The following is a 14,278-nucleotide window of genomic DNA, read 5'->3' as shown; positions in this document are numbered from 1 at the left end:
TTCTTCCCAGAAGATCCCTGAAGAGGCTAAAGTTAGCTTTCCTGAAGTCCATGGTTGTCGCTGTTGAGCCGCTAGCAGAGTAAGAAGGTTTGGGTTTAAAAGATGGCATTTAGAAGAAAATTTTATTATTTAATTCCATCTTATATAGACTTTTCAAAGGTCACCCGGATTGGTCAGTTCGAAGCCTCCCCCTAGGCCTGATTGGCCAGGCCTGAGCTGTCCACATCCGAGAAACTGTTTTTAATAACATCCAAACTTTATCTTTGTTTATAAAACACAGGAAGAAGAGAGAAAAGGTTCCCATGGGAAAGGTCTGTGCTAGCCACACATGGTTACAATCTTACTTGCTGCCCTGCTTCTTCCTCACCTGATACTGAACTCCACAATCTCATAGTCACTACAGCCAAGGCTGCCCCCAACCTTTACATCTCCAACCAGGCCTTCCCTGTTTGTTAGGATGAGGTCAAGCAGCACATCATTCTGTTACCAAAAATTTGGTGAAATAAAAAACTCTGTAACACCAATGTAGCATTAAGAAGCAGGCATTCTTCATTCAGCCAGATGCACAAGGGGATAGCTCCTCCTAAAGTTGTGCACGCTGAGTACAGGAAAGTTTCTGTTTATATACTGTATTTTACATGCATATTCATTGATTGTCCCAGAATAAACATGTATGATAATAATTTTCCTGAAATCATTAACATATTTTCCTTTATGCATGTGTTCTTTTGTCCTGGGGATCTCTTTGGTGGTCTCTAGTGTTTGGGGACCCCAGTGTAACACCTGACCTGGTTGAGTTGGCAGGGCACTGGGGCTGGTGAACTTCCAGTTCTCCTTCTTACACAATGGGCATTGTGCACTTCCATAGGCTAGTGGGTTTTGGAGAACAAGCATTGTGTTAGCTCACCAGGTGTAGACAATCTATCATCTGGTAACATCCCCCCCTTTGAAGCTTGTGAAGCTTGTCTTTTCAAGCCTTCATAAGCCTCACTTTGATTTTTACTAACATCATATAAGTTCCTTGCATTGCATTAGCAATCATGTTTTTTATGCAGCTTAAAGCAAGCATCATAATCACAAGTATTACTATGATCACAATTATGCTGTGCAAAAGTGAGGCAAACCAACCAGAGAAAATCCAAATCCTTTAAATATTTTATTTAACCAGTTACTTTCTAATTTTGTCCTTAATTCTCTGCTAAATGCGGCAACTGAATTTATCCTCTCTATCTGATCATCCAATTTAGCAGTCACATTCAGAATGGGCACACAACAAATATTGTTGTTTAAATTCAAGTATCCACATACTCCATGTTCATGTAGTAGTAATAGATTTAAAGCCAATCTGTTTTGTAAGGTCATTTTAGTCGTGGCTTGCAATTGTTCATTTATTTCAGCAAGCCCCAATTGAGTTGCATTTGCTAAAGCTTCCATTTGCAGAGTCAAATTGTGTCGCTGTTGAGCAGCTAGCAGAGTAATGAAGGCACCAGTTCTCAGTGGCAAGAAGGAATGACCTTTATTGTTTTGATTTCATCATATATATAGAGTTTTCAAAAGTCACCCAGATTGGTCGGTCAGAAGCCTTCCCCCAGGCCTGACTGGCCAGGCCTGCACCGTCCAAGTTCTGGGACACTGTTCCAATAACATCCAAACTTTATCTTTATTTATAAAACACAAGAAGAATTCTCATGGGAAAAGCCTGTGCTAGCCACAAAATTGTGTATAGCTAGTCTGTTCCTAAAGGTAAATATTTGAGGAGTAAAGATGGATTTTTATATCCATCCCACTATAGTTTCTATCTTCTTCCCACGTGTTCCCAGATTTTTGTCAAGTTGCTGACTAAAGTTCCCTACAGAACTGGATTTTCTGCAGAGGTTGGTAAACAAGCTGTTATAGAAGTTACATTCTGTAATCTGACTTTAGGACCATATTCCCCTTCCCAGAAGTTAAGATCATAGTTTCTATTATTATTATAAATATGCAATTATTTATCATCTTCATCTAAGTCCAATAAATAGTATCTCCCTAGAAAATCATATTCTATACCTAAAACTATAGAGTTTATATATAAAAAACTCCACGGTGTTAGTCAGTCTTGTTATGCTGTGTTTAATGTGTGGTTGCTGGTTTTACCTGCATGGGATGAAGCCAGGGTTCAATTCCTTTTACCTTGAGTGCAGTGTAGGTTACCAGGAGGACGTGATATGGTCCCTTCCACTTCTCCTGGATTGGTCCAAAATTCCAGGTTCTGATGCACACTGCATCTCCTGTTCAGAAAGGATGTATGGGCAAGTCTAGTCCCAATGATCTGTTGGTAATAATGTACCTTTTAAGACTTAAAAGAGTTAGTCCCAGTGCTATTAAATATTAATTTCAGCAAAACTTTTGAGACTTCCCTTGCCTTGTTGGTGTGACATGGGAAAGTTTATGGCCATCCAGAAAAAGTATCTACCAATAACAAAATGTACCAGTCCTCATTCTGCCTGTGCAGTTCTGCAAAATTAATTTGCCAATAATCACCTGGTGAATTACCCTGTTTTACTAGTCCTGCAGGCAGCCTTCTTCCTTCCTTGGGATTATTTTGCAAAACAAATCACATATTTTTCAACAACTAATCTAATAATTTTTGTCATCTTTGTGCTTACTATATTCTTTTGTAAAGTAGTTACCATATTCTCTAATGTGTTTCCTGATGTTTTAGTTCTGTTATCTTTTACATTAATTGTGGAGGTACAATTACCTACCCACATGAGGTTACCAGTCACCTGCTGGGATTTTCCATAGCTTCTAATGATGGAGCTAACTGCCTCTCCTTATTACTATAATTTGGTTTTTGTTCCCAGACATTCAGCTTTTTTCTAGGTATTAGTGCAAAGATACCTTTTTCAGCAACCTCTTTGGTTGTTTTGTCAGATAATTGATTCCCTGTATTAACTGGGGAGTCTCCAAAGTGATGGGCTTTACAAGAGCATCATGGCCACTTTTTCCGGCTTTTGCACTCTGTAATAGTTGACTAATTTCTTCTTTGTACTTAATAGGAGACCTCTGTGCTGATAACAATCCCCTTTCCTTCCATATGGTTTCATGGGTGTGTATTATTCCAAAAACATATTTTAAATCAGTCCATCTGTTTACTCTTTTAGTGATTTCTAGCACTCAGCATAAAGTCATTAATTTTGCTTTTTGTGCTGATGTGTTAAAAGGTAAAGCCTGGGCTTCTGTTACCTGGGTCGAGATTCCCACTGCATACCCAGCTGCCTGTTTATTTCGTACCATGCTGCTCCCACCGGTGTATAAGTCTAGTTCCGGGTCCTTGATGGGATTGCTCTTGAGATCTGGTCTGCCAGAATACACTTGTCCAATGGTTACCAGGCAGTCATGGTACAAAGGTCTTTGGGCTTCTTCTGAAGCCTGGAGAAACATGGCTGGGTTTAAAGTAGTCATTACCTTAAGCAGCACAACATTGTCCTGCTCTAATAGGGCAAGCTGGTATTTCAGCATCTTGCTGACAATATTCAATGTCCTTTCTGTTCCAAACCAGCTATTACCATGTGGGGCACATATCAGCTTTTGTGTTTCTCTGCAGCTATCACCACTCTCAGGTATCCAGGTCATCCTTTACTCACACTGTCCAATTGTTTGGACAGGCTGCTTCTATGACTCCAAATGCTGCATCAGTCCTCCTAGTGCCAGGTACATCCTTTCATGCCCAAATAACCCAAATGGTTTGGTTCAAGTGTGGAAGTTCCAGTGCAGGGGTTGCCATTAAGACTCTTTTGAAGGCTTCAAAGGCCCTCTGACTCTCAGGATTCCATACCAAATATTTTTCGGTGGAGGATCATACAAGGATTTTGCCAGTACCTCATAATTGGCAATCCATAACCGACACCATCCGGCCATACCTAAGAAGGCTTGCAGTCCTTGGCTCTGGAGTCTGACAAATGGCTTCTTTTCAGCTGCTTCCCAAGCTTCTTTTTCCCTGCAGGATCTCAAAACTAAGATATATTACTGCTTCTTTGGCTATTTGTGCCATTTGCTTTGACACCCTGTATCCAGATTGTCCCCAGAAATTTAACAGACTTACAGTAGCATCAAGGCACTTTCAGTCTTGATTGTTGGTCATCTACACATTGTAGTAATGTTCTGTCCAGATGTTCTTTTTCCAGCTTTCCAATTTTTTTTAACTGATTGTCAAATATAATGGGGCTCTTTTGAAGCCCTGGGGTAGCGCAATCCATGTTAGCTGCTCCAATTTCTAACTATCTGGGTCAAGAGGTATTACAGAAAAAGGCATCCTTAAGATCGAGCACCATGAACCATTTGTATTCCCCTTTCAGTGCTGTTAAAAGTGTGTACAGATTAGCTACTACTGGATGAATATCAGGTACTTTTTTGTTAATGGCCCTTAAATCTTATACTAATCTATATTCCCCATTTTACTTTTTAACTGGTAATATTGGTGTGTTTTATTCTGATTCACACTCTTTCAATACCCCATATTCTAAAAATTTTTCTATAAGCTTCTCCAACTTTTTTCTTTCCTCCCACTTAATAGGATATTGTTTTTGCTTTACCAGTCTGGCTCCAGGTTTGAGAGTAATCCTCACTGGTTTGGCCACCTTTGATCATCCAGGCATCTCAGTTGCCCATACCAGTGGGGTTACAGCATTCTCTACCTCCTCTGCGATTTCTTCCAACTCTTTTGATTTCTGTAACATAAAAATCTTTGCCTCAATGGCTTTTGATCCTGGTATTTGAATTTGTATTTCCCCATCCCAGAAAGTTATTTGAGCATCCAATTTTCCCATTAAATCTCTCCCTAACAGGGGGATTGGGCATTCAGGCATATACAAATTGGTGTGTCCCCCACTGTTTTCTTTCTTTAAATTGTAATATTTGTAAAAAAAAAAAAAAAAAGCCTGTTCTCTTTCCCCCCTGTTGCACCCACACCACTTGCAGGTTCCAAGCTGTTTTCCTCTGCACGTATTTAGTACTGAATTAGTTGTTCCTTTATCAGTTAAAAAAAATTTACCTTTTCATTCCCCAGCAATAATGTAACTGGGGGCTCAGGTGAGGATGATTTTCCCCTGGTCCCCTTCAGGGGAATTCTTCATCTTCACTTAAGGTCTTGAGCTTGATGGCTTTAAGAGCTGGGTTTAGGTTTTCTGTCCGGTTTCCCCTGGCTTGGGGACACTCCCTTTTCCAATGTCCCCTTTCTTTACAAATTGCCAAATATACTTCAGCCACTAATTATTACAATACTAAGTACCAAAGTATACTTTAGCCCCCAACTAACACAATATTCAACCAATTGTTTCCTAGTGAAGGGGTTCTGAGTCCTAATTACAGTTTCAAATACTTAAGCAACTCTATCTGGATCTTTCCTATAAACTCCTGCCACCTTTCTCCATGACATTAAATCCACTATTAAAAATAGGGTTTTTATGGTTACTGGACCATGATTCCTGACTGCCTGCTGGAGGGGAGCCTTAAGAACTTCCCTGGCTTCTCCCCCAACATCTCCTAGCTGCCTTCTAGTGCGTCCCCCAATCAGACTAAAATCCTCCGATCCCCTAAAGTGTTCTCTCCATTCCAGTCCACTTTCCCACGACCTACTCATACATCTAAATGTATTCTCCAGTGATTCATCATTCCTGTAGCAGTGGCTCTGGCTCAGATGAGCTTGGAGGCAAATGATACTGAGGAAGAGCCCTGGGTGTGAGGAGACCTTTAGATTAGGGTGACAAAGTGATGCACGCCCAGGACACCTTGCAGCTAGCATCCTTAATATGCATCAGACAAGTGCATTGGTTCTGTACATCTCCTCCCTTCTATCCTATATGGAGTTAAAAGCTAGAAAGTTCTTTGTTCCCTGTAGCTGAGTTTCCACCATTGGGTTTCAAAAAGTCTGTACCTTCCCTCCTCACGTCCCCATTCCCTGGCGTCCCTGTCAATCCTGTATCCCTCGTGCTCCTATTGGTTCTCCCGTGTAAACCCCTCCCATCCTGCACCCCCTCTTAACCCCATGCACGGTTCCGTTCGGGGCTCTCTGCGCTCCCAAATCCGGCTGCTTCCTCTCCCGCGTCCTTTCCCGATCCCGCCTGCCCTCTCCGCCCCGCTGCTCCTACCAAATAAACCCTGGATTCCGAGAACTGAGAGACTGCATCTCTTTCAATATCGCCTCGTCTCCTGCCGGTCTCTGTCCCCGAGGCACTCCGTGCCTGCGCCCGCGGGCATCACTGCAGCGCCCGGTCCAGCGCGTGGGGGTCGCGGCGGCTTGCCTTCTTCTGTGTGACTTCAGGGCTTGCCGCCTGACGCAGAGCAGAAGTCACACATTCCCTCCCTATTCTTTACCGTGGAGCAACTATCAGCTCTAAATCCTCCTCCCCCTCTTGTCTGCATTTTAAACACCTCTGTCCTATGCTTCACGCAGAACAAGATCTCTTCAACCCTTTGCCTTTCTTTTCCTTTTCAAGTGCTAAAATTAATGGATCTTGCGGGGTCCTCCCACATTCTTTTTGTCATTCTGGGTGATTTCTTAGGGTGAAAAACAAATCAACATAAAGAACTTCATCCCACTTATTCTCCCTTTTGCAAAACAACATTAATAGCAATATGGTATTATACTGTAAGATTCCATCCTTAGGCCACTTCTCTTGATATTCCAATGTGTAAAGTGGCCGCCACTAATTACAATATTTTACAAGTTTTTCTTACATGAGGGGATCACCCCCAATTTGTTTCCAGTGTTTCAAGATACATCCCAGTGGTGACACCTGTGATGCCTTTTTTGAAGTTTTGTTTCCCATTTCAACCAATCACCATTTAGGAGCTACTAGAAGGGACTCTAACCCTTCCCTGTTCCCACCTTACGAACCTTTAAACCCAACCTTGTGAAGCTTTTGCTGCACCTTACAGGCAGATTAACAGTTAACACCTTTTAAAGTAAAGTAAGCAATGCCTTTATCTTACATGGGGTCTTGCTCCAATTTCCTTCAGACTGGGGATCAAAGGTTCTCCCAGAGAATTCGTCAGTGCCTGCTGGAGGTCCTGCAGTCCCTCAGATCCATTGAAATTCAGGAGTATGTTTCATCTGGGTTGCCAAAACTGTTACCAAATATTCAGTAAAATAAAAAACTCCTTAACACCAATGTAGCACTAAGAAGCAGGCATTCTTTATTTGGCCAGATGGACAAGGGGGTAGCTCCTCCAAAATATTGTGCATGCTGAGTACAGGAAAGTTTCTGTTTATATACTATATTTTGCATACATATTCATTGATTTTCCCACAACAAACATACATATGATAATAATTTCCCCAAAATCATTAATATATTTTCCCTTCCCTTTAGGCATGCATTCTTTTGTCCTGGGGGTCTCTTTGATGTTCCCTAGTGATCGGGGACCCCAATGTTATAGCTGGCTGACTGTGACCTGGTGAAGTTGGCAGGACACCAGAGCTGGTTGCTTTCCAATTCTCCTTCTTATATAATGGGCATTGTGCAGTTCCATAGCCCAGTGGGTTTTGAAGAATAAGCATTGTGTTAGCTCATCAGGAGTAGACAATTCATTATCATCCGGTAAGACTTTCTTGTGGGATCCTCCACTACCTGTGACAGGAAGTTGTCATCAATGCTTTCCAGGAACCTCCTGGACTGTGCTTTGCTGTGTTGGTTCTCCAGCAGGTGTCAGGGTAGATAAAGTCTCCCACAAGAACCAGCACCTGTGAGGCTGCTTCAAGCTGTCTATACAAGGCCTCATCCACTTCCTCCTCTGTTATGATAAAAGCTGTAGTTTCCCCACCCATTCCTTTCTTAATGTGTTTACCCATGACCTATTGTCCTGCTTTCCCCACCCCATGTGGCCCTGGCCATGCCCTCGAGTTTTCCCTATTGGTTCCTGTACCCTAACCCTGCCCATGTACTGCCCCTGTGCCCAGAGATCACTGGCTATGTACTTTCCCCGCCCCCTCTGTTTCCCTAGAAACTCCTCACCCTCCGCCATGTTGTTGTCTATGCACCACGTGTATCTGTGCACCAGGAGAGGTCTTTGCCTATGAGGCATCTCTGCCTCTGGGAGGTCTTTGGCCTCTGGTGCAGCCATATGAATAAAATGGACGCTACGCATAGCGCATAGACCCTGCTCGCCTCCTTTACCATCGCCGCATTGTGGAACAGCAGACGAAACCAGAGCTAGCCTTATGGTTCCCCGGCCGGTGAGAGTGCAGTGACCAGGAGAGTTTGGTGCACTGAGGCACTGAACCAGGCTGGGCAGAGATGCTCTCGGGTAAGGTCTGCTATAACAACCTTCAAACTGCAACGCTCCTCCTGATCAGGCAGCCTGTAGCAAACACCCACAACAGTGTCTCCCTTACTCATCTGCCCTTTTATCCTAACCCATAAGCTCTTGACTCACTTGTCATCCACCCCCAAGACAGAGCTCAGTACATTCCAAGTGTAGCCTAACAGAGGGCAGCTCCACCACCGCGCCTTCCTGGCCTGTCTCTCCTAAGCAGTGTGTAGCCTTTCATGGCAACATTCCAGTCATGTGAACTTTCCCACCACACCTCCATAATCGCAATGAGATCAAAGCCCTGTGACTGCACACAGATCTTTAGTTCCCTGTTTGTTTCCCATACTGCATGCAGTGGTGTACAGGCAATTTATAGGGGTGTTTGATCGTGTCAGTATCCCAGTGGGGCTGCAAAGGGATGCCCCATAGTCCTGTCTTGTGGTTACATCTTAGGCTGTTTGTACTTGCTGGAAGTATCCCCACTTGAACCTCCTTTTGCTGCATGGATGGTCTCTATAGCTCTCCTCTTCCCTTACCTTTCCTAGATTAAAACTCCCCTTACCAGGTTGGCCATTCTTTTGTCAAAGACATGTATGCTATATTTCATTAGATGGATCCCATCTCTCCCAGTCAGCTGTCAATGAGCAAACAGAGTCCCATGGTTATAGAAACTAAAACCCTGTTGCCAACACCAGTAACATAGCCAATTGTTTATTTGATAAATGCATTTAGTTCTTCTCTAGCCATTTTCCCTAACTGGCAGGATTGAGGAGAAGACTACCTGGGCCTCCAGAACCTTGACTGACATCACCAGCATTCTGAAATCACATTTGATGGTTCCCAAGTTACCCTTGGTATCATTAGTGCCCATGTGAAAGACCAGCAGGGGTAATAGTTGGATGTATTGACAGGCCTTGGCAGTCTTTCCACAACATCTCTGATTCAAGCCCCTGGTAGAAAGCAAACCTCTCTGGACAACTGGTCAGATCAGTATATGGATGCCTCTGTCCCCTGCAGTAAGGACTCACCCACAACAATTGCTTGCTACTTTCTCCAGGTGATCTTGTCTGGCAGAATGTCTAGCAACTCAGTTGCTTTGCTTATAGCCTAACCCAGCTCCTCCTCGGCTTGGATGGCACTAAACCTGTTTGTTAATGGCAAATCTTCAGGAGGAACAAGAGCATTCCTCCTTGTACAGAGAGTGGTTAGTTTCCAGCCTTCTTTTGACTTTGGATTTCTTGAGACATGGTGCAGAGCCCATGTGCATCTCTGATGTAGAGGGGGGCTGAGACTCCTGAGTCTGTAGGGTGTCTGAGAATATCCTGTTGTTTTGGATTAGAGACAAATTTTCTTAGGTGGAAAGCACTTTGAACAAATACTTCCTCGAAAGCTAAGGGCTTTTGGCACCCCCTCCCCCACCACAACAGAATTTCTTAGATGAAAGTGAAAAAACCTATTTATTTAGCAGAACACGCAGAGTGCCCTGCAAGGCACAGGGGAAGGGGAAAACAGGGAAAAGGAGTTATTAAATTTGAGTAAACAGTTGGTGAACTTTAGTGTCCTTTTCTTCAGATGTAGCTTCCCCTCTCCAGGGGTCCCCTGGGGGGGCTGGGCGGAGTTGCTCTGGTGGCTCCTTGGAGGATTCTCGTCTACCGTCTTCCGGGGGCTCCTCAGGTTTTCTGGGCGAGAAAGCAAATTAAAAAAAAAGGGGTCTAAAGAGGAGACGACAAAGAAGCAATCCCAGGGAAAAAAGCTAGCAGCCCCAACAGCAGTGGCAGCAGCCAGACAAAGGAATGCCCTTTCTTTCCCCTCACTTCCCAGTGGAGAAGCCTGGGGGAGAGTTTCAAAACAACCCGTACTTCTCCCAGCTGCCGAACGCAGTTATGACAACAGGACCACATTTCTGAGCATACAAGCAAGCGATAGGGAATACAGGATTATCATAACATCACCTCAAGAAATTCCACCCCTTATTCCATATCGTTGGCTTAAAGCCCACTTTAATATGTTTTAGCATTAAACACACATATACATATAAACAAATATACATATTGCTATATACAAATAGTGGCAGTATCATTCAGCAAGTAGTGGAATAGGCATCCTAACATTACATGTGGCCTTCACTCAAAATTAAATCTCCCTGAGGGACACATTGCATTTTTCTATTTTCCTGCATTACCCACCAGGTACACCCTGGTCCTTGAGCAAAGACAACCCCACAGATGGGTTTGTCTTTACTCGAGGCAGAATTAATCCAAACAGTCTTTTTTAACAAGCCTTTGGCATGTACTGCTGGGACTTTGTTTCTGTCCACTGTATGCAGGGGCTCAGATTGGGTAGGGCCTGCTCAGTTAGTGGAGCCTCAGGTGTTAACTAACCAGGGGGCCTTTGCTAAATGCCGCTCTCAATTTTTGAAAGTCTCCCCATCCAGTGCCTTCAAGGTGGTTTTTAACAGTCCATTGTACCGTTCCACTTTGCCAGCTGCTGGTACATGATGAGGGATATGATACACCCATTCAATGCCATGTTCCCTAGCCCAGGTATTTATGAGGATATTTTTAAAATAAGTCTCATTGTCCGACTCAATTTTTTCAGGAGTACCATACCTCCACAGGACTTGCCTTTCAAGGCCCAGGATGGTGTTACGGGTAGTGGCGTGAGGCACAGGGTAGGTCTCCAGCCATCCTGTGGTGGCTTCTACCATTGTGAGCACATAGCGCTTGCCATGGCGGGTTTGAGGCAGTGTGATGTAATCAATCTGTCAGGCCTCCCCATGCTTATATTTGGACCACCGTCCACCATACCACAGGGGTTTCACCCACTTGGCCTGCTTGATCTCAGCACATGTCTCACAGTTATGGATAATCTGGGAGATACAGTGCATGGTTAAATTTACCCCTCGGTCTTGTGCCTACTTATAGGTGGCATCTCTGCCTTGATGGCCTGAGGCATCATGGGCCCATCGAGCTAGGAACAAGTCTCCCTTATGCTGCCAATCCAAGTCTACCTGGGACACCCTTATCTTTGCAGCCTGATCTACCTGTTCGTTGTTTCGGTGCTTCTCATTGGCTCGACTCTTGGGGACATGGGTGTTTACATGGCAGACTTTCACAGGTAGTTTCTCTGCCTGGACAGTGATGTCTTTCCACTCTTCAGCTGCCCAGATTGGTTTTCCCCTACACTACCAATCAGCCTTTTTTCACTTTTCCAGCTAACCCCACAGAGCATTGGCTACCATCCATGAATCGGTGTAGAGGTAGAGCTTTGGCCATTTCTCTCTTTCAGCAATGTCCAGGGCTGAACAGCTTTGAGCTCAGTGAGTTGACTCGATCCACCTTCTCCTTCAGTATCTGTTGCAGTGTATTGCAGGATTTTTTGTGTGTTGTCCTTCCCCTCCCTAGCCCCTCCCATCTGGCTCTCCCTGTTTGGCTCATGTGAGTCAGCACCGCCCCCAGCACCCCGCCTGATAAGCCCTGTGGGATCTGGACCTGGGGTTCTTCGATTCAGGCTCCCATGGACTCTACACCTTCCCCCGCTTCTCCCCCCCACTCTACCATCCCCCAACCCTCCCTTTCTGACCCTAATAAACCTCCTGGAAACCTAGAATCGAGACCCTGCATTTCTTGACCTGCCACAACTCTGCAAAGGACCGCGTCTCTGGCAGCCTCTCAGCCCGCCGCAGTGGCATGCTTTCCTGGCGTGTTTCTCGGCTTGGAACGGTCCCCCCCACTATGCAGCGTGGGGGGGGCCGCTTTTGGGAGCGCGTTGCAGCAAGTACCTTCTGTGACCTGTCGTGTGGGACTCCATTCGGCTGCTTTCCATTTTCATTTTGTCTGTACAAGACAACAGGAACTGTCAGTGAAAAGAGTGTAGTTTGTTTCTTCTGCTGGCAGTTGGTTGTATGGTAGAGCTTCTTCCACACGAGTCACCTGTTCCGGCTCCTCTTCATCAATCAGACCAAAATTTTCACCTTCAGGCCAATTTGTAATTATGTCCAAGATCCCAGGGCAGTTCAGATTTCCCATACGGGCATGCTGTGTAATGAGGGCAATACATTTACTCCATGTGGCATTGGTGGCATGGTGAGTAGAGGGAAGTTTTGCTTTGAACATCCACCCCAGCACTGGTAGTCGGGGTGCCAGGAGGAGTTGTGCTTCAGCGCTGATTACCTCTGAGGCAGCTTGGACTCTTTCGTAGGCTGCCAAGATTTTTTTTGTTGGGGTGTAATTGGCTTTGGACCCTCTGTAACTTCGGCTCCAGAATCTCAGTGGACAACCCCAAGTCTCACCAGGCACCTTCTGCCAAAGGCTCCAAGACAAACCATGGCTTCCGGCTGCAGAGTAGAGCACGGTTTTTCACTTCCGGTCCTGTCTTGACTGGGCCAAGGGCTACTGCATGAGCAATTTCCTGCTTGATCTGGGTGAAGGCCTGCTGCTGTTCAGGGACCCAGTGTAAATCATTCTTCTTATGGGTAATCAGGTAAAGAGGGCTTACAATTTGGCTGTACTCAGGAATATGCATTCTCCAAAAGCCTATGGCTCCCAGGAAATCTTGTGTCTCCTTCTTGTTGGTTGGTGGAGAAATTGCAGTGATTTTATTGATGACCTCAGTGGGAATCTGACGCCGTCCATCTTGCCACTTCACTTCCAGGAACTGGATCTCTTAGGCTGGTCCCTTGACTTTGCTTTTTGTAATGACCAAGCCAGCTTCCAGGAGAATCTGGATGATTTTCTCTCCTTTCTCAAATACTTCTTCTGCCTTGTTCTCCCACACAATGATGTCATCAATGTACTGCAAATGTTTTGGAGCCCCACTTTTTTCTAGTGCATTATGGATCAGTCCTTGGCAGATGGTGGGACTGTGTTTCCACCTCTGGGGCAGTCAATTCCAGGTGTACTGCATGCCCCTCCAGGTAAAAGCAAACTGAGGCCTGCACTCTACAGCGAGAGGAATGGAGAAAAATGCATTTGCAACGTCAGTAGTGGTGTACCATTTCGCTGCCTTGGACTCTAGCTCATACTGGAGCTCCAACATGTCTGGCACAGCAGTGCTCAGTGCTGGAGTTAGCTCATTCAAGGCACAATAGTCCACAGTCAATCTCTATTCTCCTTCAGATTTATGCACAGGCCAAATGGGGCTGTTGAAGGATGAGTGGGTCCTGCTGACCACCTTTTGGCTCTCTAGCTCACGGATCAGCTTGTAAATGGGAATCACAGCATCTCGATTTGTCTGGTACTGCCAGCGATGCACGAACAAGGTGGCAATCGTTACTTGTTGCTCTTCCCTTTTCAGGAGTCCTACTGCAGATGGGTTCTCTGTCAGTCCAGGCAAGGTGTTCAATTGCTTAATGCCCTCTGTCTCCACAGCAGCTATCCCAAATGCCCACTTGAGTCCCTTTGGATCTTTGAAATACCCATTTCGGAGGAAGTATGTGCCCATAATACATGGAGCTTCTGGGCTAGTCACAATGGAATGTTTTTTCCATTCTTTTCCAGTCAGGCTCACTTCAGCTTTCACCAGGGTCAAGTCTTGTGATCCTCCTGTCACGCTGGCAATAGAAACAGGTTCTGCCTTTACATGTCACAATGGAATTATCATGCGCTGTGCACCAGTGTCAACTAAAGCCTCGTATTCTTGTGGCTTTGATGTGCCAGGCCACCGAATCCACACAGTCCAAAAAATATGGTATTCCCTGGCTTCTACCTGGCTAGAGGCAGGGCCCCTATAACTCTGGTGGGCATGCGTATTAGAGGTTCCTTTGAGGGGATTGGGCATGTTAACTGGAGCTACTTCCCTTCTGGTGGAGTTCCCTCTCTGAGTCTTGCCTTCTTTCAATTCATGCACTCGTCGTGCCAGAACAGCAGTGTACATTCTACCGCATTTGGATCCACAAGCAGGGCTGGGTTTGCTATGTCCTCTGGGAAGACAATCTCTACCACCGCCATTTCTCTCAAGCATTGAATCTCTTGTTCTATGGTCTTCC

The 14,278-nt window shown here is 45.1% G+C and overlaps 1 protein-coding gene and 1 long non-coding RNA gene across 3 annotated transcripts in view; one reads left to right on the top strand and one right to left on the bottom strand.

The window, feature by feature from the left end:
• LOC146425438 (transitional endoplasmic reticulum ATPase) overlaps nt 1-14,278 on the top strand; it is a 58,470-nt gene that overhangs the window by 28,001 nt on the left and 16,191 nt on the right. The gene's annotated exons all lie outside the window — the stretch shown is intronic.
• LOC146425439 (uncharacterized) lies at nt 2,122-7,053 on the bottom strand. Its single transcript, XR_014846489.1, has 3 exons — nt 6,973-7,053; nt 3,226-3,411; nt 2,122-2,267 (listed from the first exon to the last, which is right to left on the bottom strand). It is a non-coding gene; the product is annotated as an uncharacterized LOC146425439 (long non-coding RNA).

Source organism: Lichenostomus cassidix, chromosome W (assembly GCF_008360975.1).
Source record: "Lichenostomus cassidix isolate B80296 chromosome W, HeHo_3.0, whole genome shotgun sequence".
Lineage (NCBI taxonomy): Eukaryota > Metazoa > Chordata > Aves > Passeriformes > Meliphagidae > Lichenostomus > Lichenostomus cassidix.
The sequence above is the reverse complement of the archived record's forward strand: the minus strand, read 5'-3'. Positions and strand labels throughout refer to the sequence as shown.